We start from the raw sequence: 27,429 nt of genomic DNA, 5'->3' as shown, positions 1-27,429 counted from the left end.
AGTTTATTTTCTGTGTTTGAGCTGGAATTATCATGAAACCATTCCCAGAGATCCTCAAACTTGCCTCAGCTTCGGAAGAACACTCGTGCCTAATACACACTTCATTGCAACATGAAAGGCATCACCTCAGCCCCTGGCAAAAGAGGTGTCAAGCCATGAGGCTTTGTCTAGTTTGTCGTTTTCCTGGAAGTCTCTGAAATCTCTGCCCCTGTGTATGATCGCTGATTGTGTAGCCACAAAAAATGAGAAACATAATAGGAGAAGTCGTTCCTTCAAGGTTTTCGTCTGCCAGTAATTGGTTTACATTACATTCACTTCTTAGAAATAAAACAGAATACAATGAACAATTCCAATCCTAGAAATGTTTAATTCAAAGACTGTGTACACATCTCATTAGGTGATGACTTTTGTGAATGGCTCAGAGTATCAAATAAAGTAGGAATGGGGGAATTTGTGTCAAAGTAACTTAGCCACTCCAAGTCTGTGCTTTCCCATGTGTAACATGGGGAGACTCAAATGATAGGACAGTGAAATCTGTCTCAGGGATAGAGCTATTCAATTAGGTTAGCTCTCTTAGATCTATTCCAATTATTCCTGATTCTACCTAATAGTACCATAAATGTGGAGCATTTCAACCATTGTTCTTATACTGTGGCAATAGAATTAGTATGATTATAATCATTAGTGTATCATAGTTTTCCAGCAATTCATCTTTGTTATTTATAGCATTCAACTTTATTTTCTGCCAGGGATGATTGGATGATACTACATAGAAGTCTAATAGATTGTATTTCCTTTAGAAGACATAGCCTTGAATGTATACACTCAAGAAAGGAGTTACTAGTTTTGTAATTCCTAAGATATATACACTGTTAACTAGTCCTGTCAAATTCTAAATACATATTTATGTTCAGGAATCAGGAACAGCAAATCAAAATTCCCAGGAATCCTCCAGATTTCTTGAAATCATAAGATATTCTCTATTTTTATAGTTATTTACATATTTAAAGTTATAGTGAGCCACAGTAATAATAAACAAGGAATCATTTTTCTGTGACAGAGTTATATACAGCTTTTCTGCTAAAAAAGGAAAATATATAATGATCAGTACACAGTTTTGTAATACTTGAGCTAGTGAAAAAATATATTTTAGTAACTCATACAATGTTATCTACCTGATATTGTCATTTGATAATAGAAATAAATAAAAGGAGCAACTATTTATAACAAATAAAGGTCAAATAAAGTAATCTGAAATATTGAAAGTCACCACAAATATTTAAAAGCTACTCTTAAAATTATGAAAACATGGAAAATTCCCTGTTCCATATTCTTGATCTTTGCATGTGACAAGTGTTGCAGATGTGGATAATTTCCCTCCTTTTATCATTGACATTGTAGTTAATTATTAAGCGTGAAGTCAAGGGGCGCCTGGGTGGCTCAGTCCGTTAAGCGTCTGACTTCAGCTCAGGTCACGATCTCACGGTCCGTTGAGTTCCAGCCCCGCGTCGGGCTCTGGGCTGATGGCTCAGAGCCTGGAGCCTGCTTCCGATTCTGTGTCTCCCTCTCTCTCTGCCCCTCCCCCGTTCATGCTCTGTCTCTCTCTGTCTCAAAAATAAAAAACAAAACAAAACAAAAAAAACAAAAACAAAAAAAAGAGTGAAGTCAAAACATCTTCAGATTATTTCATATAAATTCTAGATTAGTTTCCTATTGCCACTGTAATAAGTTACCACAAAATTACTGGCTTAATACAACACAAGTTTATTACCTTACAGTTTGTAGGTCAAAAGTGTCACTGGGCTAAGGTTAAGGTGTCAATAGGGTTGCATTCTTTCTGGAAGCTCTAGGGGGAACATGCTTTCCTTAGCCTTCCTTAGCTTCTAGAGGCCATCTGCATTCTTCGGCTAGTGGTCCCTTTCATCATCTTTAAAGTGAGCAGCACAGGCAGCATTTTCAAATCTTTTCCTCTCTTACCTTCAGCCTCCCTCTTCCAATATTTAAAGACTCCTGTTATTAAGTTGGGCCCACTTGTATAATGCAGGTTAATCTCCCCTTCTCAAGATCTCTAATTTAATCACATTTGCTAGTTCCAGTTTGCCCTATAAAGTAACATATTCACAGGTTCTGCACTTAGGATGCAAGTATCTTTGGGGTCCATTGTGCTACCTACCACAAGCTAATTTCCTTTTTTAATGATAAAAACATTGGGTACACTTTACAAAGAACTGTAGTTGTAGCAAATATTCAAATACTAGCTAACATTATTGGACATTTAATAACGTAGCATATGGATATCCTAGCATCATTAAGGATGCCGCGGAAACTCACCTGTCAAACTTGCCAATTTAAGGATTTATTTTGCTTCTCAAATTATTTCTTGGAACATCAGTTATAGTATTTCTATAATATATAGATACATGTAAATGTATTAATATATGTTTTGTTTGCAAGAATGACTCATTGTATATAGCAGACAGGGCCACAAACACATACTTATAAGACAGTGTCAGCTACAAGAAACAAGATTGATTATATTGTGACCACTTCTCTCCTATGTGCTCCCGTCCTGTCTCCCAGAGATGGCAACATTATCCTTCTAGTGTGTACCTTTGGTTCTAGTTCTTGTTTTGAATTGACATTAGCAGAGTCCTTGGATAATATTAGTAAGGTCTAAATGCTGATTGTGAAATTTTAAGTCTCACAAAATTATAATACTTTTTCCTATTTTCCTAAATTATTAATGGATTTTTCTCAGAATACAAGTCAGATAAATGTTCTGAGAAATGCCAGACTGGGATTCCTACACAGAAACACTGATTACCAGACCAACCAAATCTCAGGGGTTGACTGGGTTATATGGAAGATCCTTAGACTCTGTGGCACACAGTAAATTGTTAATTCTTGTGCAAGAGTATCTTCCTCTATTTGAGCTAAATATTTGGATATCTGTCTTCTGTTAAATTTCTGGGACCATGAGGATACTATTAGTTGAGGTGTTTTGAGTCAGCTAGGAATGGGTTCATATTGCCTCCCTGCCAAGTAATGGAAATAGTTGGGGGGGGGGGGGGAGTGGTTCACTATCTACTGAAACATTTGACAATTCAGCACAGCACAATGTAATAATTAAGAGCCCAGACACTGGAGCCAGATAGTTTTGGTTCAGCTCTCTGCTTTACTCCTAATTGCTTGTGCAATCTTGGGGCTGTTACTTTGTTTCTCTGTCCCTTAGTTTCCCCTTCTGTAAAAAGTGGGCAGTACTATTATTTGCTTTCCAGAGATTTTATTTTTCAGACCTCTTTCAGAAGTAATAAAATAGAATAACTGTATTTGCCTCCCTTCTCTGAGGTAATCACCATCTTAAAATTATGTCACCTTCACAAGAATTTTCTTTATATCTTTACTATGTGTCTAGCCACAAAATCATGCTTGGCGTCTTTTAAAATGTGACCTAAGTATTATATTGTTTCAATTGCCATTCTCTAGCTTGCTTTTATTTTTATATTTGATAAAACTAGATAACCATTTATTCTTTTCAATTACTGTATAGTATTTCATTATTGGATACAACACAACTCTCATGTGATCTCTGGTGTGCATGTGCAAATATTTATCTATGATACACACTAAAAATGAGTTTGCTCATTGTGAGGTATATGAAACTTTACATTTACCATGTATTAACAAATTGCTTGTGGCTTTTCATTTGCATGTATTCTCATCAACGTTTGGTGTTCACTGTTAATTTCTTTTTTCCCAACCTGATGGGTATGAAATGGCAGCTCATTGCTGTCTAAATCTTCATTACCCAATTACTGGCAGGGTTAAACAACTTGTCATAGGCTTACTGATGATTCAAGCTTTCACTTTAGGGATTATTTACATTTTTCTATTGTTTTTCTTCTTTGTAAATTTATCTAGGAATTGTTTTTTAAATAAGGATACTCTGAAGTTTAACTTTTTTCAGTATTCAGAAAAAAATATGATACTTAGTTTCAGCCTCAGCGTCAGCCTTTGAAAGACAAAGTAACAAAATAGCCCCTTCTGGCACCTCGGTCACCTGCCTGCTCAATGGCAGTGCAGTCACGCACATTTCCATCCTCTCTAATCTGCTCAGTGGTATCGTAGATATGAACAAGGTGTGGTCCTTGAATTGATTGTTAACATTTGAATATTCATTAAGATCCATTTTCAAATTTAGGCCAGCTTTCTAGATACAACTTGGAGTGAAAACCTTCATGAGCTAGGCTTCTTTAGGCAGTTGAAATATAAGCATATTTATTTATTACAATAATAAAATTCTTAAAATAATTAATGTTGATTTTGAAAGCTGTTAATTTGGTGTGCAAAAATTATTAAGAACTTTCAAATAGTTAAACAATATTAGTAGTTATTATGAATAAGAGAGAGTGCATTAGATAGATAACATTAACAAGAACATAATATCCGTTTTGAGCCAGCAAATGTTTATAAAAATTTAAATGCTAATAAAAAGGCAGGATAATAGAAATTAGATTATATCACAATGCTAATCTTTAGAAGCATTAAGAGCTATATTTAATTTTTAGTTATTTAATTCAGCTTAGGCCAAGAATCTTTCAAGGAAAAAAAGTCCTATTTGAGAAGACTTGATATCTTGTAAGGATGAATTAAAAGCAGATTTTCAACTTTGCCACCCCTAAATGTCATGAGGAGGAAAAACTGCAAAATCATGTGCAACAATATCCAAGATAAATCATTTCTGGTCTCGACATAGTGGGAAATATAGAGTATAAAGACTAGAAGAAAGAGTGGAAGAGGAATAAAATAGCTCAAACAAATGTTCTCCTCCCTCATACAACTTCAAAGTAACATTCTTTAAAAGTACACTTTAACAAGACAGTTCCTTATCCCCCTTTGAGACTGTGGAGACCAAAATTTTAAGCATCCCTGAAATAATTTTTAGAGATGATTTTCAACATCTGAAGTTGAAAGGTTTTTGAGACATGCCCAAGCTTCAAAGAAAACGTCCTTCTAGAAATGTTACTGAATTTTTTTTTTTCCTGAATTATGTTCTGGTGTGTGTAAATATTTTAGTGATGTTATCACATGTCTGCTCCAAGTAAACCTCACTTTTCGTGCACTGGAGAAGCTGTTAGTATCCAATAGCACAGAGAACTGATTGTTCCTGCACCATAATGTCAAACTTTTAAAGCTGACCATTCACATTCTCAGTAAGTAAATTGCCACACTCATTAATTTTGCCAAGAACTCAGACTTAATGTTATACCTAAGAAATTGATTCTATGATATTTGCATTCAAAGCTGGCCAAATATTTTTTCTTCAGCCACAATGTGTGTTTAGTAAACTTCTACCTAACAGATAATATTCTATTGTGTGTTTTTTCAAATATCTTTTCTTACATTCTATTAGCTTACTTTAGGATTTGTCTTTGGCGTCTTTGGGGTAAACTTCAGCTCTTTGACGATGCAATTCCATTATCTCCTGTAACCATTGTAGCTACAGACACTTTGGCTATTGGTGTAATTTTAATTCCATTATACATAATCCAGAATCAGTTTGAAACCAGGTCTTACCTTGGTAGCTCCGGGTTCCTGCACCCTGGGTATGTTGTAGTAGTGATGAAGACTGATCATCTTGTTTCTTATCTATTTCATAGTATTCATACAGGGGCCAACATTCTCTAACTATTTCTGGGGTCCCTGGGCCCCTGAGAGTGGTGCTTCTCCTTTGTCACTTTGCAATTCCATTTTGCTGAACCTTGTACACACTATGATAGGAACACAGCATCAGTCTGTAATGCTCTGGGTACCAATGTTGTCCACTGCAAAAATGGGTAAGAAAGGGGTACATGCAAGGGCATGCAGCCCATGTAAGGAGGAATGTAAGGAATAGTTACAAATCAACATGTTTTCATTAAAGAAAATGTGGATATACGTAATTATGATATTTTTCTATGTACGTAAATACAGAATCTGATTCCTAACAGATTGGGAAAATTAGCCATTTTTGGTACTTGGTCTGATTCATAAGTACCTGTACTTGAAAGATTTAAAAAACCCTTCTGAGAGTTTGAGATTTTGTAGGAGCTGGAATCTAGTCGCAGACTGTCCATTCCATCTGTACCTCCCAGCCCACTGTCCCTATAAAATTGCCAAGCCTGAAGCCAAGGTTGACTTAGGGCAGCCCACTCTAGAGCAATCCCCCTTTGATACACACTCTCATGTAGCCAACTCCAGGATTGTTCTGCCCCACTCCATTGCACTTGGTGGGCGGTTTAACCTTATAGATTTTCTACAGCAGCCGAGGAGTAGAGAATGGAGCTTACAAAACCTTCTACAAGAATTAACAGAACTTCTTGCGTCTGACTGATTTCTCACTTACTGCAGTGGGATCAACAGCAACTCAATGCCCTTATGGGGAACTTCAGGTTTTCTAGAAAGCCCGTACCTCCTCTGGGAGTATGTGCCTACTTGCCTATCCTTGAACTTGGCCTATTGATACCTTTCCATCAGTTATGCCAGTGTCCCGTTTCAGCAATCGCAAAATACTCTAGCTAAATATATGGTAGCTAATATGGTACCTAGAAGATAATAGATTCTCAGTAAGTAGTGCGGAAGTAAATGTTTCATTATAAGTATCATCAAAATCTTCATCATTGTTAGATATTGTAAGAATGTTAAGCATGACGCAACAAAATTTCTGCTGGACAGTGGGTCATTTACTTGAGGACTCTCCTTCCCAAGGCAGCATGTTTTCATTTTGGACAGCTTTTACTGTTAGGAAATTCTCCTTGTTAGTTAGACAAAATCTGCCTCTTTGCCACTCTGTCATACATCCCATTTTGCCTTCTATATGTTTTCAGAGCAAGTCTATCCCTTTTCCCTACGTGGGTCCTTCAAATGTCTAAATATAATCATCTTTATCTCTTCTTTATTTCTTCTGTTCTTTTGTCATTTGTAATTATAAGACTCATTTCCCATATCTTTAAAGTTTATGTGGCCCCCTTCAAAGTACACCGTAATCTCCTAATCCTTTTCATAATATGTGTTATTGAGAAGCTAACAGCATCCCTCTTCTGGTCTGCCTGCATGAGGACTGTGGTATCACCTTCTCCCTTGTTCTTTCCAGACACTGTGCACCCTGGAATCAGTCTCAGTTTGCATGGACCCCTTATCCACTATAATTTGCATATTGATAACTAATACTGAGCTTTTGCTTTTACCCAGCATTTTGAACATGCCCATATTTTTTGCTCCCCGTAGTGAAGACCAGTCTTCAGTTTGCATAGCAATGTGTGAGATCCTTGAGGAGAAAGGCAGATCATTTTTCTTTTTCCCCCCCTCGCTTAATGTGAGGCACATCTCAGGTCATCATAAATGCTTAATGAGTGCATAAAAATAAATGAATAAATGAAAGACCTAGTTCCTTCTTATATAGAAACAATTTTGTAATATGTTACTGCTATTCTATACATGCAACTCCATTTTCAATCCTATGTACAGAATTTTATCATTTTATTATTTTTTTAATGGACCTACAGTCCACAGAATAGAGTTAACCATGCTTGGCTGTTCACGGCATGCTATTGTTATTGGCCAAGGTCAGACTCTTCATTTGTTCCTATCAAATTTTGGCTTGGTGTCTCGCCCCCATTACTCCTGCCTATTGTAATTTGTATTTTCTGTGATTAGCTATCTCAAATAGCTTTGTATCATTTGCAATTTTGTTAAGCAGAGTAAGAGGATTAAGATACAAGAAACAACAACAAAGAATAGATGATATATTAAGTACTGAATTGTAAGCTACAGACTTGAAATGCTCTAAGAATTTGGCAGAGAGGTAGAGCTCAAGCATGTGAACTGGATTTAAAAAAAAAAAAGGGTAGATTTGCTGAGATGTGAGCTGAGTCAAGAAGGCTGGGTGGGATTTGGATAAATGGAAAAGACAGGAACCTGCGAGCAAAGAGAAAATAACAGCTGTCTATGTTTGCCAGATGAAATGGGGTAGGGTGTGTAAAGGGAAATGGCAGGGTATTCATTTAGAGAGCTTGAATCAGAATTCCTCTTCTTTCTTGCTCTTTCTCTATGAAGGCAGGTAAGTAAGAGATATTGCCCAGATAGATCTTGCATTTTCTCAGTGTTCCTATAGACATCGTTTTAGAATTTCTGGATTTGTAGTAGAAAGAATACAAAGAAAGAAAAGAGAGGGCAGGTAGCATGTGGAAGAGTAGTAATGATGTCTGTCTCTTGTTGCTGTTTGCTCCCTTTCTTCCATTCCAGGCAGATCCAACCTTTAGGAAAGACCCCCTTTCTACTTTTTATCCGAATCCATATCCACCCTCCCGTGGGCCTGAGGACTTTTCTACTTGCTGCTAATGGAGAAGTCACACAGATAGCTACAATATCTGGAACCTTGGAAATCCCATATTTGGCTGATAGTGCAGAGACCTCATAGATTTTCCTGATCAACCACTGTGTAGCTGTCAAGTCTTGTTGATGCTGGACTTCCATCAGCTCTACTGTATCTAACATTGCGAATTTTCTAAGTAACATGGTTTTGTTCTTCATTTCACATGGATTGATACAACACAGAAAAACCAGATTTGTTCCTATTTACTACCAATACTGTTATCATCACATAATCCGCATTTTAGTTTCACTACCTACATTTCCTTGACTACCCTTGTTTCACTTTTATCCCATTATTATTATTATTATTATGCCATGGCATAATCTCCCAGTCTGCCTCCATATCCTGGACATCCTATCTGAGAACCTCTGATCTAAATAATTTTGCCTAAAATATGGGCACCAGTCTAAACATAGTATTTGATGTGTGGCTGCAATAAATAAGATTTGACTAATCAAGCTACAGCTCTGTTTTCTTTGTTGCATTGTATGTGTATTGTATCACATTGTGTGAAGAATTTGTAAGTGATAGATTAACAAAATTACGAAAGAGCTTCCACATGGCTTTGTGTATACATATGGGAATATTTTCAATAATAAAGATAGGAAAGGACTTGGCATATATATGTTCTTTTCAGCTTACCATACTTCCCTGACTATACTCAAAATCAAGATTCTGGTGTTAAGTTTGTGAATTATGTAATGGTGACATAATCAGACCCCACATGGTTTCAGAAGCAGGTGAGTCTCATCCAGATTCCTGATTCTCTCAGGGCACTGTTAGAAACATTCACTAACAAAAGAACATTGTGATAGTTCATTTTCCTTCATCAAAAATTTCCATGAAGATTTTAGATACACACATTCTATGCAGTCCAATGCGTGATGCGGACAGAAATTGACTTCTAGAGGATGTTCTGTTGAGCATAAAATACAACATAATGATAAAACATTCCTAATGTCTGTTTATTTCCTTGACACCTGAAGTAGCTGTTCAACATTTGAGATTATTCAAAATACCACTCAATAGTTTGATTGTTTCCACGTAGTACAAATTCTGACTTTCCAGTACAGAATTATAAAAAAACTTTTAATGTTTTCATTTATTTTTGAGACAGAGCATGAGCAAGGGAGGGGCAGAGAGAGAGAGGGAGACACAGAATCCGAAGCAGGCTCCAGGCTCTGAGCTGTCAGCACAGAGCCCGACGTGGGGCCTGAACTCACAGACTGTGATGTCATGACCTGAGCCGAAGTCGGACACCCAACCGACTGAGGCACCCCTCCAGTACAGAATTGTAGTAAAAAATACATAAGCCTGTATTTTCTGGATTCGATGAAGCTGGAGTGAAATATTTTTAGTTTCTGCACCAATCAGGTGCTTCTTTACAAAACTGATTTTGAATTAAATTAGGTGGGGGAAGTAGAAGTGTACAGAGAATCTGTTTTGCTGTGGTGCATCAAAGCAGAGTTGATGGGAAAGAAGTGGCATTGACTCTGGCTTCTGATTCAGAAACTACCTGCCCTTGACAGAGGTAAAGTGCTTCAAGTGGGATTCTTGGAGGTCAATTTAGAGTCTATTTCTTTCTACCTAAACCAGAGTGAATTCTGTTGTCTGCAATAAGAACCTTGTCTATTATAAGCTTCTACAGTGGATCTATCACACATTAATTTATCTGAAGCAATCTTAAACATGTACCTGTTTTACCTACTTTGGGATTTAATTTATTACACTCCCTACTAGAAAGGTAAATATATGACTGTTTTCTCTCCATAATGCCATCAGAATTTAATGAGACATACAGAATAATTTATACATTTAAACCCATAAAATATGGACTAAATCAAAGAATTTAAAGAAAAAGATTGGAGAGTGTTTTTTTTTTATTACAAGTATACTTTGCTTCTATTGCCCTACAACTACAACCTCATCTTTAAATTTAAAAATTTTAAATATCACCATTCTCTTCAAGCAATAATTATTACATGCACAAGTGGACACAGTTATATGAGGTAATTAGACCATACTAAAGTAATCTATAAATTAATCAATAATCATTGATGGAGCACTATTGTGCAGAAATCTTGGCTGGGTACAGTAGCCCAATACATCATCCACTTTACATTCCAACTGGAATATTCAATATACATAAAACTATAGTTGCGGGGAAACCACTACTAAAAGGAGAAGCAGTTCACCATCCTGAAAGAGAAGAAGAAGGTTCTATGCATGGCTCCATCACTTATGAATTTCATGTTTTGGAAACAGTATCCTGAATCTCAACCTTGACATTTTTAAACCGAGAAAGATGTGAGACAATGTTTGAAATACCATCGTATGTTCTAAAATGGCTTTTCCCCAAATCACTCACCTGCAGATACTTTAAACTGCAGTTCTAGTCCAATCCATTTTTTGAGCCAGTCTTGGCCCCCCAAATTGAGATCGTTATATTATCATCATGAAGACACAATGGGGAGTGTGATTGTCCTCAGTCGCCAATGGCCCAGTACTTGGTGTATGGAGAGTGAACCTCAGACATCTGTTTGTTTACCAAGCTACAGACTTCACCTAAATACCATTGTATTCACTTTGGATTCCTATTCAGAATTTCATTATCATCCCCTGGGGGTTGGACCCCATCACCTCTATTTCCAGCCATGGATGTGACCCTCTGCCAAAGGACCATCTGGAACAACAGTGCTGCCATCCACCTGATTGTCATTATGGCCTCTGCCTGAAACCTCCCGCCGTGTGCCCCAGCAGGCAGGGCTGGACACCCTCAGATACGGATATTGGCCTAAATCAAGCCTGAGATAATGACGCATCTTGGAGCATTGCAGTGGATGCTTCTGGCTCGTCAGGAGCTAATCCAATAAAAATGCTAATATTTATTAAGTACTACTGATGTGCCAAGTGTTGCTCTAAACACTTTGGGTACATTATTCCACTTAATTTTATAATAACCCATGAAATGTATACTATAATTATTACCATTTTTTTATACATAAGTAAATCTGACCAAGCATGCTTAGGTAATTTACCCAAAAATGTAGTGAGCCAGATTTGGGGTCTAAATACAAGCTCTCAATGACTAGGCCATGCCAATTAGTGCCTCATCTCCTGACCTGTGTAGTGTTGGCTTCAGCTGAATTCTTCCCCATGAGCCGATGGCTAAGAAGTTAGCATTTCATGCATGTTATGAAAGATATTTATTACTATGGTAATAGAATCAAACAAGGCAACATGTATACAGTACAATCTTTTAAAATTTTAAATCAATATTAAAAAAAAAAACCTCCAGTCATGAATGTTATTCAGATAACTAAGATTAACTCTTTTAAGTATAAAAATATTTTGAACTATTTTGGTTTGAAGTTTTCTAACATATTTCACAAAGTAAAATTTTTCTCAAAGTAAAAAATGGAGTGATGGATAAAAGGTAGTATTTTCTGATTTCTGAGTAAATGATTTAAATAGACCTTGAGTGAAGGTACCTTGTGAAGGTAGATTTTAGGTATTTACAAGGAGTTGGTTATTAGAGATTGTCCTCACTGTTGCCCTGTTCTTGGTTTTATTTTAGAAACTGTGGTGTCACACTAAGTAAGAGAAACATCAGTGGCCATGCCAGCACAAAGAGTCAACCTTGAGAGGAATGTTATGTGTTTGGATAGAGCACAGTTTTCTTTACTCTCTCTTTCCTTCATCTACAGATCCCTCCCTCCTCACTTACTTACACAGCCTTCTTGTGCAGGAGAATCTGATATGCATTAACAAATTTATCTTTAAGTGTCCCAAATAACCATATTCAAGTAAACATTTTAATGGGAAGATATGAACCGAATCAGAGAGGAACACATTTTCCTTTTATTTGATTCTTTGTGCATTGTGGGTTTTTTTTCCTACAGTTTTTTTCCTCTTTCTTTTATCTCATGATATCAGTGAGTTACAGTGAATCCAGTGGTATCTCTTACATTAGCTATTCTCACCCCTTTGGTATCAAATGGAACGAAGGAATGGGGGTTTCTTTGGACTGAAACATTCAGTAACCCCTAGGCCTACATTTAGTTTAGTTAAGAAGCAAATGATGTCTTCGAGGGCCTACCTGGTGCAAAAGGATGAAAGTTTAACTTGAGTTTGGAGGCCAATATCCCAGCTAGTAATAGTATATGGTTGCCTTAAGGGTTCTTTTTACACATATTTTCTAATATATAAATATGGATTGCAATAGGAGATAGGCAGCATAAGATTCAAATTCTGGTTATCTTTCCACTTTGTAAAATAATACATATCAAAAAATATTGTATTTAATACACACCAGTGCCAAAGGAATACTACAGGCTCATGCAGCAGTAGGATGAGCCCTGGAATCTTGATGGATTTAAAAAAATTAAAGAGCCAGTAGGCATGTGCCATGAAATTGACAGGCACATTGGAACATGAGTGTGAACCGCAAGATCATTCTACCTGGGAAAATTTAAATTACGTAAAGAAAGCATTGGCTAATAGAAAGCCAAGTTTAGGATCCAAACCGATAAAACAAGATGAAGGTGGAAGAAGCAGAAAAGAGAGGAACAAGAGACAGAGAGTTGGTATGGATCTCGACTGTCAGGGAGTTTCAATGGTATCTGACGGCATGAAGACCCAGCTACATTAGTGTTCAGAAGTAAAAAAATGAATACTTTCTAAGCAGACTCAATTTCTGAATCTCATACTACCATGGAGATTAGAGACTAGCCCCTTGCTACCCCAGCGCCTCCCACATTATATTAAATCATGCCTTTAGTTCTCTGTCTACCTACTTAGACATCTCTGGATGAGAAATTTGTCTATGTGTCCTCACCTTCTGTATGTCCAACTCTATTCTTCTGCCTGGAACAAGGTAGAGACTTAATGAGTCACTGAATGGGAAAGATACTGAAATCCAAACAGGGTTGATTCCTTGGGAGTCAGTGGGCATTTGCCCCTTTCTAATTTTCCCAGAGCACATGTGGTCCTAGCATCTGGGGCAGGATTATTAAAACTATAAGCTAGGATAATGAACTCTACCATAAAGTTTCAGAGTTGCAGATAAACGTGCCCTCTCTCCATGGAGAACGTGTACCAAGGAGACACAAGCAACAACTAGAAAACACCTACACTCTAAAATGGAATGCAGTCTGCATTTGTAAAAGACATAATTTAATACTAAGCCTTCAACAAATATTTGCTACATGACTAAATGACCCTCTTCAAAGGGTTTAGTCACTGAAGTGCTCAGAGGAGACATGAGCAGGCCACTGAAGGGCGGGGAGATGTGAAGAGATGGAGAGGAAGGTGTGAGGGGAGGGTAGACAGAATCAGAGCCAAACTTAGTGATTCAGCATGGCACAGTATTTCTTGTCAGTGTCCTCCATGCCAAGTGCCATATTACCATGTGGGCAAATTCAGTTCTGATAACTTTTTCCAAAATGTCTCAATTCCCTTAGATGGATGTTTTATGCTAACTCTGTCCTCTATGTACTATTATGTATTATATTATATTATATTATATTATATTATATATATAATATATAATATAATATATATTATAATACCTTATATTGTATATATGTATGTATTATGTATTATATGTATGTATTATAGTACTATGTACTATAAGATTGTCTTATTAAAAACCTGCTTCAGACTTTGGAGCTTTTATATCCTTGGTGGGGATCTAAATAAGACATAAACTAATCATAAAGAAATATGACTTCTTTTCTCCCATTTTTTTTTTTAACCAAGAAAATATTATTGTTATTGTTGCTCTTTGACAAACAGGAAGATTAAACTTGCTCCTGATAAGGAATCTGGAAGTAAATCTTCTGTGGCAGGCAATAAAGATTCTTTCTGGACACACCTCACTCAAACCTTTTCTTTCCGCACTCCACCCAAACAAAACTTTTGCCATTGCTCCATTAGTTGTCACTAATTCAGCAAAGCTGAATAAGAACGTGCCCTTCTCCTGGTACTGTGGTGCTTTGTAACACAGAGACTACGTTCTTACAATGGGATAGAAGCAGCACTTGAGCTCGAAACAACATGGGTCCTAAGGAAACACCTAGAGATAACTTGCATAAGGCTTTGGAAAACAAAAATCTTTTAATTCGTCATGTTGCTGTTCCCAATGCCTTCATTATAACACATGGAATGAAGAATCTGTTTTTAAAAAGAGAGACACTTCTAATCTCCTGATCCAGGCACCCTTTACTACAAATTTTCTTAACACATTTGCCTCTGAGAAGTTTGCAAACAAAGGCGAAGACAGACAAAGGACATATGCTAAATTGATCGTTTTTGTGTCTGAATATTCACTATTTGAGAGACAGGAAACTGTTCAATCTGATCTGGGGTATGATTATACTGTAGTCCAAATTGAAGTGTCTGTGGAAATGGATTGGGCGAGCTTCTCGGTTGTCAGTCATATCACTTATGCGGTGCACAGTGAGATGAGGGCACTCATGGGAAACAGTAGAAGTGGTTCTGCACTACACCTAGACAGATGGGTGTTCCTCTCGTGTGAGGAGGAGGCCCTCACTGCCTCAGCAACTACTGCAGACAGACTGCAGGAAGAGCAAGGAGAGCCCTCTGCAACGCTGCCCGTGCCACGCCATGCTTTGCTCCCGGAGAGGTCCAGCCACATTCCAGGAGTTCAGATTCCGGACCAACTGTTGCGTTCTTCTTCAATCCAATTGGCAAAAAACACATGTCTTTAAGAACGGGGCTGGTGGGGAGGAAGCTTTGTACATGACACAGCAGTACAGTGAGAGAGACAGGATGTAAACACGTAAACATTTAAATAATGAAAGATTCCTGTAGCACTTTAAGGCAACCAAAGAAAAGTAAAGTAAATATTTGCTGCAGCAGAGTGCTGTGTGAAAGAGGAGGAATTCCAGTGAGAAATGATGTTTCCGGAATCGATCTTCATCACTTACCAAGAACAATTTAAGTCATATCTGTCAGTCTTAGCAAGGGATGTAAGGACATAATTGGGTTTGCTCTCAGGGCAGTGGATGGAAGATTCCCCCTTTGCTTCTTCTTTCCCACCTGTTTCAGTCAAGTTTATCCAGGAAAAAAAAAAAAAAAAAACTCCACTGACACACTCACACACACAAAACAGAACCAATGAGGGTGAAGGGGGACCAGAAAGAGAGAGAGAGATTAAGGACTTAAATCATGTGATTATGTGGACCTGCAAAGTTGAAGTATGGAGAGCAGGCCAAGAGGCTGGAAACTCAGCAGAATTTCTATTTTATAATCTTGAGGCAGAATTCATTCCTCGTTGAGAAACCTCAGTGTTTTACTAGTAAGTCATCCAACTGATTGGATGAGGCCCACACACATTATTGAGAAACACTACCTTTACTTAAAGTCAACTGATGTAAATGCTAATCACATCTATAAAATGCCTTCACAGCAATATCTAGACTACTGTTTGATGAAATGGCAGAGCATCATAGCCTAGCCATGTTGACTCAGAAAAGTAACCATCATAGCACACACACACACACACACACACACACACACATAAAAGTGAAGCAGCCTATGATACACTGTAAATCCTTTCACATATATTTCTTCTCTAAATGATCCTGATTTTCCCTTCTTCATTTCATTCTTAACATTTTTATTATTTTCCTTTCTTAAATACTTACAATAGCGGTTCCACATTTTTCATCATGGTATTTCCTTTATAAAACTGGTGAGGGTCCCCAAACCATTTCCTGATAATATTCACAGGTTCCCCACACTCTGAGCCCACTCAGCCTCTCAGTCTTACTGCCTGGCATCATTCTATAGTAAGTTTTGTTCCATTTCTTGGTGCCCTCTGATGGAGACTCTTTCTTGCTTTGCTTTTTGGGTCTCTCCATCAAGAGAACCTTCACCTTGTTTTCAAATATTGGCATTTTCACTATGGATTCTTTCCTGATTAGCTAAGTGCAGATTTATTACTCTCTGAAGCCCTAGTAAATGGTATGCATGTACTATATACTCTTTTTTGGGGTAAGCACTAGTATTATTCATGTGCATATCCATTTCCTTTTTTTTTTTTTTTTTTTTTTTGAGCAGTAAGCATCGTGAAGTGTGAGCAGTTTTCTATCTTTCAATGTATCTCATTTACAGGTCAATGTGTGGTAACATTCAGGATGCGCTTTTAGAATAAAAAAAAATTTGGAAAGGAAAGAAGGAAAAGAGTTAAACTGAAAACTAAACAGTAAGCAAATACAAAACCATGAAATTTCAAAATTTTAAAGAGGAAAAGAGCTGTAGTGATCATCTGTGTCTGTTCCATCTTTCAATAAGGGAGGAAAGTAAGACCTAGGAATTTTAAAAGACTTGTCTAGAAAGAAGATAAGTGATGGGCAAGGTTAGCCGAAGTAGAATGTACCTGACCCAGAGTGCTTTCTATGACATCACGCTGCCAACAAATAGAAGACTATTGTCAATGGACCACTAAATTACCTTCTCTGGTAGCCTTCCAAATGTGCAGACATTCCATCCTGACGCTCTCCATCACAAGGTATGCTAGTGTAGTCCCAGAGCTGAGCTCAAATGTTCTAGTTTTTCTCCTTCTTGAAAAGGGAATTCATATGCCCCCTATGAATTTGGGTCAAGCCAGGTGCCTTGCTTTGGCAAGTGTAATGCAGGAGAAAGTGGTATGCCAGAAACCACGTTGGAGCTTCTCTTCCCTCCATAAGAGCACCTCTCTGTATTTCAGACAATGGAGACTCTGTAAGTCTGGTTTTAAGTAAGTTAAGTTTCAATTCGATTCATGTTTTCATGTGACTTATAGGATTTGTTCTAATGTTTCTTCCTGCGCCACTCTGTGTTAGCAGGGGCTAGAGCTCAAGAGCGAGACATGGATAGTTACTTTTCACCAAATATTTGTGAATTCAATGACACTTCCTGGCCTTATTACAATTAGATATAGCCAGGTGACTGGTTCTAGTTAAGGGTCTGTGAGTGAAAACTGATAAATCTCCCTTCCAGGCAAAAGAACGTAATTGTTGGTAGACAACCTCACAGCTTCTCTTCCCCTTTGACGTAATGGTGGAGCCTGGGTGTTGGAATGGCAGAAAAAAAGATGGAAGCTGCCTGGGTTGCTAAGTTACCTCTTGGAAGATAGCTGCCTTGTGGAGCTGTTGGGCTTATGTCAGATTTGCATGAGCATGAAATAAATTGTTGTGTATTAAGACACTGAAATCTGGAGTCTCTTGTTGCTGTGCATATGCCTATCTCATCCTTACCCCCAAATGAAGCAGCGGGTGCATGTGTAATAGTTGGGGTGCATATAGGATGCCATAGGAACAATGCACAACAGATCCCTTAGCAAAGTGAATTTTCTTTATTTTTGGTCTTTTCTTTTTAATTTAGGATGGAAAGATACCAATAAAAATCTTCATCTGCTTCACTATTTTTCCTAGGGCTGGTGTCGAATACCAACCTAATAGAACCATCTTTTCTCCCTGGACAATTTGCACTTCAGAAAAGCATTTGGAACTAAGTTTTCATAAGGTAGAAAGTAATTTAATGTTGAAAAGGTAGAGCCAACCATACATGAATAAATGCATATCCATTGCATATTAATAATGCAATATAATAATCTACCCTTCTCACTTTTAGAAGACTCCTCTGAGCCTTTCCCAATGTTAAGGCAGCTCTGAGCTCCAGGCCAATTCTGACTTTTTTCTCCTTGTTTCTACGAAGTGTTCAGGAGAGTTACAAGCAGACTCCAGGAAATCCATTTGAAATGGAACACTGACAAATTTCACCTAGACCAGAGAGTGAGGAACTAAAATGTGTGTAGCTATGTCATATCTGAAATAATTGAATGAAAAATGGCCGTTTATTCAAGATGAAGAAGAACTTAGAAAGAGCATGATTACTGGTTTTAGTTGTTTTAAAGGGTGTCATGCATATGATTGTAAAGGAGAAACTACAAAATAATTCGGACTTCTTGTTTGTTTTGGAGCAGTAGCAACTCGTACATTGGCAGGGATTAAAGTAAAGGAGAAATGGCTGTCTCTCAGGGCTAATGTAGAAGAAATTTCTATATTTGAAACTGTGTTTGGTTTAATGAAAGAATTGCCCTCTACTATTGACAGGATCTATTCATTATTCACTCAACATACATATGAACAGTATTGAGTTCAGTGATATGTTTTTAAAGATCAAGGAAGTTTTAGTCCCTCACTTCAAATACCTCAGATAGCTCATATTCTAGTAGAGGAAATAAACAGATGACCAAAAATTCTATGATAGAGGGAGAGACGATGTATAGTGGCACATAAAGAGAGTAACATAAATTCTTCTGGGGGTTGCTAGAAGTTATCTCTGAGAAGGTCACATTCAGGCTGGGACTTCTAAGAAAGACAAGGTCAAGAACAGACTATTATAGAAAAAGGAAACAGAATATGCAATGGCACTGAATACGAAAAATAAGTTTTCTGTGTTTTGATTAGGGAAATGTAAGAAATGCTTTATAGCTAGAGCTTTCTTATAGTGTGAGAGGAATTTGGGACAGGAGAGAAGCCAGGGTGTGGAAGCCTCGAGTTTGGAGGATTTTATAATATAGGCAGTGGGAAGCCATAGAAAGATCTGAAACCCTTGAGAAACTTAATCAATTTTGTAACCGTCTCATCAACTCCCAAAGTTCCATGACTCTAAGAAATAATGGACTATTGCTTCCCTTCAACTTCCACAGTCCTTGCTATATACATCTCACTGGGATTTCTCTCTTTCCTGCCATGATTGCTTTTGTTTTTAATTTTGAGGATCTTTCTTTTTATTCCATTTTTATTTTTTCCAACAACATATAAGTGTCTTTAGTGTAAGAATTGTTTCCTCTTCGTCTTGATATTTCTTACGGTGACCAGCATATACATTTGCCTATAATAGATATTCAACAAAGGGGTGTTGCTACAATTCTATGATTTAAGCTTTATGGACATCTCTTTATGCCATGGAGAGGATACCAGAAAAGAAGTATAAGACTCTCATAGCAAAGTCTGAAAGCACAGCAGGTATTCATTGAGCATGTAATTTAGGTTAGAATATCTGAGATCAATATCAAGCCATGCCACTTACCAGCTGAAATTATTAACAAATCTGAGACTCGAGTTCTTCATGTGTAAAATGGGTACTATAACTGTAATATTTACCACACAGATCTTTTGTGAGGCTCAGGAAACATGATATAAGTGAAAGTACTGCAGGAATTATGAAATAGTGTAAAATTGCCAGCAACTTGATGATGACAGTGATGTCAATGGTGAAAATGACAACTTTTTCGAGTAGCCAGTCATACAGAAATGTTCTAACTCATATAATTCTGGTATGAGCACTTTAGAAATAAGTACATCTTTTTTTTTATCACGTTAAGGCAAGAGATATTTATTATTTAAATAATTTAGCTAGTGGTGTTCCCTCCAATACAGCTTCCATTTGGAAAGTTGTACTGCATATTGAAGAAAACAGAGGGGGAAGTCAGAATTGCTAGATGCTTGTTCTGGCTCCCTCATGAGCCACCTTTTTGGCTTTCACAGCCATGAAATGGCTAATAATACAATATTGGCCTCCTCCACTGGAGGATTACGTTCCTGGTCAAATTAAACAACGTCAAACTGCTCCACCATGTTCATGCAAAGAATAAGCTCTTCCCATGAGTGGAATGCTACGTGGTGCAACGTGAAACTCATTTAGTGATTTCTGTGGCATACGTAACCAAGAGTGGTGAAACGGGAACTCACAGTGATGGCCATCAACTATATCACCTACACCCACCTGGTCTACCCCACACTTGTTCACGTAGGAACTTTATGCATAGAAATGGTTTTTCCAAACACCGGGATTGTAAGAGCAAGGTTATTGCAGCTGCATGGGCACATAAAAAAAGACAGGAAATGAAATGTCAACAGCAAGTGTAATACCTTTCTAATATATGTCCTTCACTTATTGAGACAGTTACCGGGATGTTCTTGAAAGAAGAATGATTTGTTTATAAACCAGGTACATTATTTCAGCTCTTTAGAGGAGGAAAAAATATCTTCATCATATTTTCCTCTCCCCACATCATGCAACAAGATATTTTCTACATTTAGTTGAATACACATTCATTTATTAATTCATTCACAATTAATCCCCGGCCACCTACTATGTGCTGGTTACATTGAGAATATTGAGGCCAAACAAGCCATCCTTGTTCTCAAGCACCTTTCCATTTAGTAGGGAAAGCCAGTCACGCAAACAAATCAGAGCAATAAAACATTATAGTTGTTATGATAGAAGTATATGCAGCATACACAGGGAGACACAAAAGGGAATGTTTAATTCTGCCTGGGGAGAAAGAAAAGACTTTATGAAGGAGGTGGTGTTTGATGTGGTTCTTAAAATATGAGTGATTTTACAGGCAGACAACAGGGAGAATAGCTTCCTTAGCCACAGACAATGGGGAACTAAAAGTATCTCAGCATAGAATGGGTCAGGGGAGGGGATGTTCAACTTATGGAGTGAACTGTGAAGACAGAGCGTACAAGGGCGAACCACAGAGGATATGTGGAGTCAGATGGAGGAATTTAGACTTTATCGTGTGAGAAATGAGATTGCAGATTTTTAGCCAGGGAGTGACATGAGCAGTTTCTGATTTTAGAAAGGGACTGTGGTGGTTGGTGATATAAGAAATGGGAATAGGCAGTAGGACACTGGTTGAGAGACTCCCATCACAGCCCACATAAATGAGAACGGCTTTCTGGGCCAAGACAGTGTGAACTGGGTGAAGGGCTGCATTCTGCTTAGTTATTCCTCTATCTCCAGTCTCTGCCCTGCTTCTAACCTATCAGATTTTAAAATGCTTAAGGACTACTCATCTTAAAAACAAAACAAACTTTGGGGTGCCTGGGCGGTTCAGTGGTTAAGCGTCAGACTTCAGCTCAGGTCATGATCTTGCAGTCCATGAGTTTGAGCCCCGTATCCGGCTCTGTGTTGCCAGCTCAGAGCCTGGAGCCTGATTTGGATTCTGTGTCCTTCTCTCTCTGTCCCTTCCCCGCTCATGCTTCCTCTCTCTCTCTCTCTCTCTCTCTCTCTCTCTCTCTGTCAAAAACAAATAAACATTAAAACAAAAATTAAAAACAAACAAAACAAACTTTCAGTTACCCACACCATTTCACTGCTAGACTTAAGTTTGTATCTCTTCCCATTGTTCTCATCTCCAATTAACCTTCCCCACTTAATTACAAGGCTTCAGAAGCCTCAGGTTCTGTGTTGAAAAGCTCAGGTATGGTTCCTGGCTTTGCCATGTCTAACTTTACAACTTGGGGTAACTTATTTTATCTCTCTGTACCTCAATCAACCCATCTGTAAAATGGGATTAATAATGGTACCTCTTTAGAAGATTTTTGTGACTGTTCGATGTGCAGATACATTGAAAGTATTTAGAACAGTGCTGGGCACCTAGTAAATGTTTGCTAATTTGGGACCCATCCCCAAGAAGGGCAATCAGTGGTATGAATGTGTGCGTTTCCTAAAAAAGGAGCTAGGGTGAGCTACTGTTGTCTTTAAAAGTTGCATAGAAGAAGGAGCACTGCAATACGACTTTTAATAATAAATAAACTATTCAGAGAGATAGAGAGTCTCTAATGATGCTTGAATAAATGTATATAGAATATTACTCACATTTATAGCACTGTGGTAGGCCCTTTGGGAAATGGAAAGCTGCCTAGGACACAGAGTTTGCTGTCCACAGAACCTAACTAACCCAGGAAGATAAATCATATTACAAATAATTTTAAAACAAATTCAAAAGGCCTAAGTAGAGGCACAGCCATAATCAAATATCTAAATATGGGACACAGCATTCAGTAGCATACACTACCGTGGCCCACCTCTGTCCTGCTGTTGAGTGTTGGGAACCAACCTCAGTCTCCCAGACTACAGACATATTTCTGGTTATATAACTGGAGAAGAGTGTGTTAGTTAATTCAGTCATTAGACATGGTTCTTGTCCCACTTGATTCCATCATCAGATTTTGCAGACTTAGAGACTCACTCTGTATTGGATAAGGGTCTACCCTCCTTTAGGGCATGTGTGTCTATCTAGTTGGTGTTATAAATTTTACATAGTCGTCATTATCAGAATAGAAATAAGGTCACACATGAAAGTTTTCACTAACAGTTGGGAGGCAGCATTGCCTAGCACTTAAGGGCATAGAGAATCAGACAACAGGAAACTCATATTCAACCTCTAAGTGTGGGACCAAAGGTAAGACACTTTACCTTTGTGTGTCCCAATTTCTTTATCTATAAAGTTGAGATAACAATAGTATCTGCCTCACAGAGTTGCTGTGAGACATCTAGGATGTGGCAAAAATTATTTTCTATCATCATTATGATTCTTATCAGATAAAGAGGGTGAGATCGTTGTCCCCAGTGCATGGATAATTGGGTCAAAGCTGTTTAGGAAAACCTCATGCATACCACCCTGCCCAACCACTTCAAGCAAATTATCACCAAAACCGCATATGAGAATTTGACTTGGACTTTCCTAAATGGTTCGGTTCGGTTTTTATCTAAACATTTTGATTTTCAAGCACTTGGATGTAAAAGGAAGTGGCCTATATTAAATGCTGGTCAAAGCATTTTTTATGATTCTTTTTAAAAAATCCACACTCTCCATGACATTAAATTACTTAAAATCCACATACAAAAGTAGTGACCTTTCTCCCATAAATAAATAAAAAAATCCCAGCATGGAAATGCATTAGCTAAAATAAGTGTTTGATCCTTTCAACCAAAGCCCATTTCCTTCTTCCATCCAGAAAGCCTTGAAGTGTGAGTATTACACTACTTGCAGATTTCTATGTAAGCAGGGGATAAATAGTCCGCTTCTGTAATTAATAACTATTAAAGCTGTTTGACTGATCATATCTTTGGGCTCCTGAAATCTCTTCTGTGCAGGTGTGCATTAATGGAATCCATTAAATTCATATATTTCAACAGATAGTAATTTACGATCTTTTATAAGATCTGTCAGGAGCCGCAGCAAGAGGTACAGGACTGTCTCAGGGCATTACAGGACAAACCGGACTCCCTCTCTCAGAAACGACTTGCCTTTGCGTACTAAATATGAATGTCAATGCACTGGGCAGTCACATTAGGTGCGTTCTATGTCATTCACCGTCTGGGAATATGCAGAATAAGCTTTTTATCACTGGTGAAGCCCTGAACAGGACTGAACAATTTTCAGAGATGCTGAAGGAACAGTGTGGGAGTTCTAACCACTTTATATTTGCCATAAAAAGGGAGAAATTGAGAATATAGCAGGGTTCTGGGAAAGTAATGGGTTTTCCTAGGGGTGAGTCACCCTTGAAAAGCCCCAAGTTCTCTTAATGGGGCAGCCTCCCCATTCTGACTAATGTTTCCAAGGGACGTCAAACTCAGCCTTCACTTCTGCTGGGTCTCACCCTCTGGCTCAGCCCAAAGAGCTCTGTCCTCTCAGAGGTGGGATATTCTTTCAGCGGGGCTGGGTTTCTGAATAAGCCTGGTATTCAGCTACATTCCTAGGGGGAGATTCGAGGGTAGTGGAGCTACATTTACAATGCGAAATTCTACTTGAGGAGTTTCCATAATTAATTGAAAGCTGAAAACAAGCCTGAGAAAACTAGTGGAGATACTATGTGATTATCAAGTATCATCGAGGGCATGGTTAGTGGACAGCCAGGTTAGAACAGAGGGTCCGTGAGTGAAGAAGTTGCTCTCAGCCACAAAGGGCAGAATGATGGGATCAAGTTGGGAAAGTGAGAAAGCAAGAATCTTAAAAGGTCCCTTTAATGTTTTTTTATGACTGAAGGGAAACTGTTTACTGGTGATTTTGAAAGACAGAGGATTGAGTTGAGGTCAAAGCCTACAAGATCACAATGAGTCTCTCCTATATATGGAATGCTTTTCCCACTCAAAGAATTGTGAAACAATTAAATGAGATTGGCAGTCCCTACTTTAAAGCAGATAATTGAGCCCTATGCCTATTCAAAGTTAAATTTATGTCTTCCAGGATGCAATGATGGTAACCAGAACTTACCCTTTTCTGGAGATTCCTGAGGAAACACAGAGGCATATGTTTCTGGGCTCACCTAACAAATCAGTCACATCACAGCCACCACCATCAAACTAAATCCACTGTGAGAGAGTTACTTCAGAGGACGGGTACCATGGTGGGGTGTGTGTACATGTGAAATTTTGTTTGCTTCTTTGTTAAAGATTACCTATTACAGGAATCTCTCATTTATGATGGACCCTATTTTATGAAAACTTACTATTTAATAAATAAGTTGACTTGGGGAGTTATTTACTTTGTAAAATTCTTTAGTTTTTTACACCAACCTGTCATGGAGCTCTGTAGATACTCTACACCCAATACTTTTTCACCCCCACCTTTAAACATGAGATTGTAGACTATAACTCTGGCCAAAGTATGGAATCAAACTATGATGTAAATCTTAATAAACTAACATACTCATATTCTGGCTATGTTATAATTGGAATTTCTTCAACTTCCTTATTGTATTTAAATACTTTGAGAAACATGGACAAGATCAATCAGTATTAACTATACTAACTACTTGTATTCAGGTTAAATCTTTCAAACAATAATTTGTCAAATAAATATTCCAAGACATTTGCTGAGTACAAAGTTTACAAGAAAAAGTAAAACATAGTCTCTGGTCTTGAAAAAGTTACCATTTATTGAGAAAATCCAAGAGCCAATAATTATAAGACAACATGCTAATACAAATGAAGATACAGAAACCAATACTATGGGGATTTAAGGCTGTCACCAATCTTCACAAGGGTGGGGCTGGGACTTCAGAGTCCTGAGGACATTTGATCTGAGTCTTGAAGAGATCTTTCATTCACTCAACATGTATTCATTAAGTGTCAATTATGTTCAGATGCTAAGTGAATGGAATTGAATTTTGTAAAAAGGGAGAAGGAAGGTCAAAGCGGGAAGATTGTATCCAATCTGCAGCTGACAAATTGACAGTAAAAGAGATGGGAGTTAATATTTGCCACACATGTATTGTCTGCCAGGTATTTGATCCTCCCAACAAGTCAGTTTTAAGCACTTATATTCCCACATTACAGATGAGAAACCCGAGTTTCAGAGAGGTTACTCTGCTAGTGTAGCTTCATAGAGCTAGTATGAAGCTGAGCTAGAGTGTAAATGGAGTTGGCCTCCTTCCAGCGCCATGGCCTTCCCATCCCCATGGCGGCTGCCTTCTTGTACAGACTTAGGCACAATAAAATAAGATGAAGAGAAAGTGCAAAATGGACTAGAGTCAATGTGATTTTGGTAACTGAGATATTTTGTGCTTCCGCTGGAGACGGAAACCTTGGTAGCAGTAGGACACCATGAAAAAAAATACTGACTTTAGAATCAGGATCAATTGGGTTCATATCCTGACCCTACACTGACTAGCTCTGTTGTCCCTGATTTTGAGCCTAACCAGACATGGAATGAGATAATATTCATTGCAACAACATGTAGTGAAGTCCAGGGTTTATTGTAAGTAAATATAATACATAATAGTTGTTTAGCTGATATTATTTCAACTTTCCACTCAGCTCACCCCAGGAAAAGCTATTTCTTAATGTTTCGAAGCAGAGAATTTCCTTAGAAGAAAGAATTGATCTGAAGCAAAGAAAAAGGAGTTCTTCATATTTATTGAAGCAATGAATGATTAGTACCTACATATATCATTGACCAAATTCCATATGCAAAGATTAACAGTGCTGGCTTGGGTTCCCATGTGGACTTTCTTGCTTCTTCTCCTGTATTTTCATGTTACTTTGGGACATTGTGACTGCATTCTAAGCCCAAAAGGTCCATCTATGTCTGTCCATCACCTACTTTTAGAATGCTTATTGGTCTTGGTTTTGAGAATGTCCGAATAGTCTATACTCATATTACTTTCATGTTAATTACCTTCCATTGCATTCAGACCTCTGTTTCTCACTATTTTGGATATAGATTAGCTGACTTGAGCCTGCTTTAGAAACTTTCATTTACTCCCAATTCACTGGTCTCACAATGGTTGAGATGGGTCTGTCCAATGACCTTGGCCACAGTTGAGAGCGCCTACCAGTTCCACAGGAGTCATAATCAAAATGGTTTCTGACACTAAACATGTCATACAATGACTCCATTGAAGCATTTGAAGCATTGAGACAATTACCTTAAGATCAGGCCAGTGAACTAAAGGAAGAAAATGACGGTCTTTAAATTGTTGGGTAGTTGTGTACAGATTAAGTATCCACTTTTTCATGACCCATGGATAGACTAAATGGTGACTCTTAAGGCAGTGGCCACATAAGTGTTCCTGAGACACAATCAAAAGTACAACTTTATGGAGAACTTCCTTAAGGTAAGGCCAGGAAGTAGAATAACAATGAACTGAGCAATGTTTTCATGAGATTGACTCAAATTGAAAGTCTGGCAGGATCAAAACCAAAAGAATAGAACCATCCATTTGGAGAATTTTTTTGAGTGAGATATAATCTCTTAGGTGGTGGTTAAGCCCAGAATGGACATGGCAGTAGCAAATGTACTCTAAGGAACAATTTTGGCGGTAGGAACAAGTTGGCCTTATTGCCTTAATGGATCATCCCTTTCTCTATCTGCTGTGATATGAGAGCTGATGAGATCCTGCCCGAGGCAGCGGGACTGTCTCAACACAGATTGTCTCTCCATCCACAGGGGTAAACACTTTACTGGGAGATTTAAAGTGAAATTTAGAATTACAGGGAAGTACCTAGGAAACGAATATTTTTTTCTTCAGTGAACTCTTAAGAGGGCTTGTCAGTAAAGTTCAAGCAAGCAGGTGTGCTGAAAATTGCTTTAAAACCAAAGAGACAGTAGGAGGCATGCATATGCCAGAAATCATAGCCCCCGTGAGAGAGACAAGCCCATTTTTCAGCAGGAGCAGCTGTTGGTGCATCTGCAGACAGGT

General features: G+C 38.0%; 1 long non-coding RNA gene across 2 annotated transcripts; it reads left to right on the top strand.

The window, feature by feature from the left end:
* The first annotated feature begins 16,698 nt into the window (after positions 1 to 16,698).
* LOC121032995 (uncharacterized) lies at positions 16,699 to 24,762 on the top strand. 2 transcript variants are annotated; one of them, XR_005791643.1, is made up of 2 exons: positions 16,699 to 16,949; positions 24,474 to 24,762. It is a non-coding gene; the product is annotated as an uncharacterized LOC121032995 (long non-coding RNA). The 2 variants fall into 2 exon arrangements; XR_005791644.1 differs by having other exon boundaries at positions 16,699 to 17,161.
* The last annotated feature ends 2,667 nt before the right edge of the window (positions 24,763 to 27,429 follow it).

This window comes from Herpailurus yagouaroundi, unplaced genomic scaffold, assembly GCF_014898765.1.
Source record: "Herpailurus yagouaroundi ecotype Mexico unplaced genomic scaffold, PumYag 142, whole genome shotgun sequence".
NCBI classification, from domain to species: Eukaryota; Metazoa; Chordata; class Mammalia; order Carnivora; family Felidae; genus Herpailurus; species Herpailurus yagouaroundi.
This window is presented reverse-complemented; position numbering and strand designations above follow the sequence as displayed.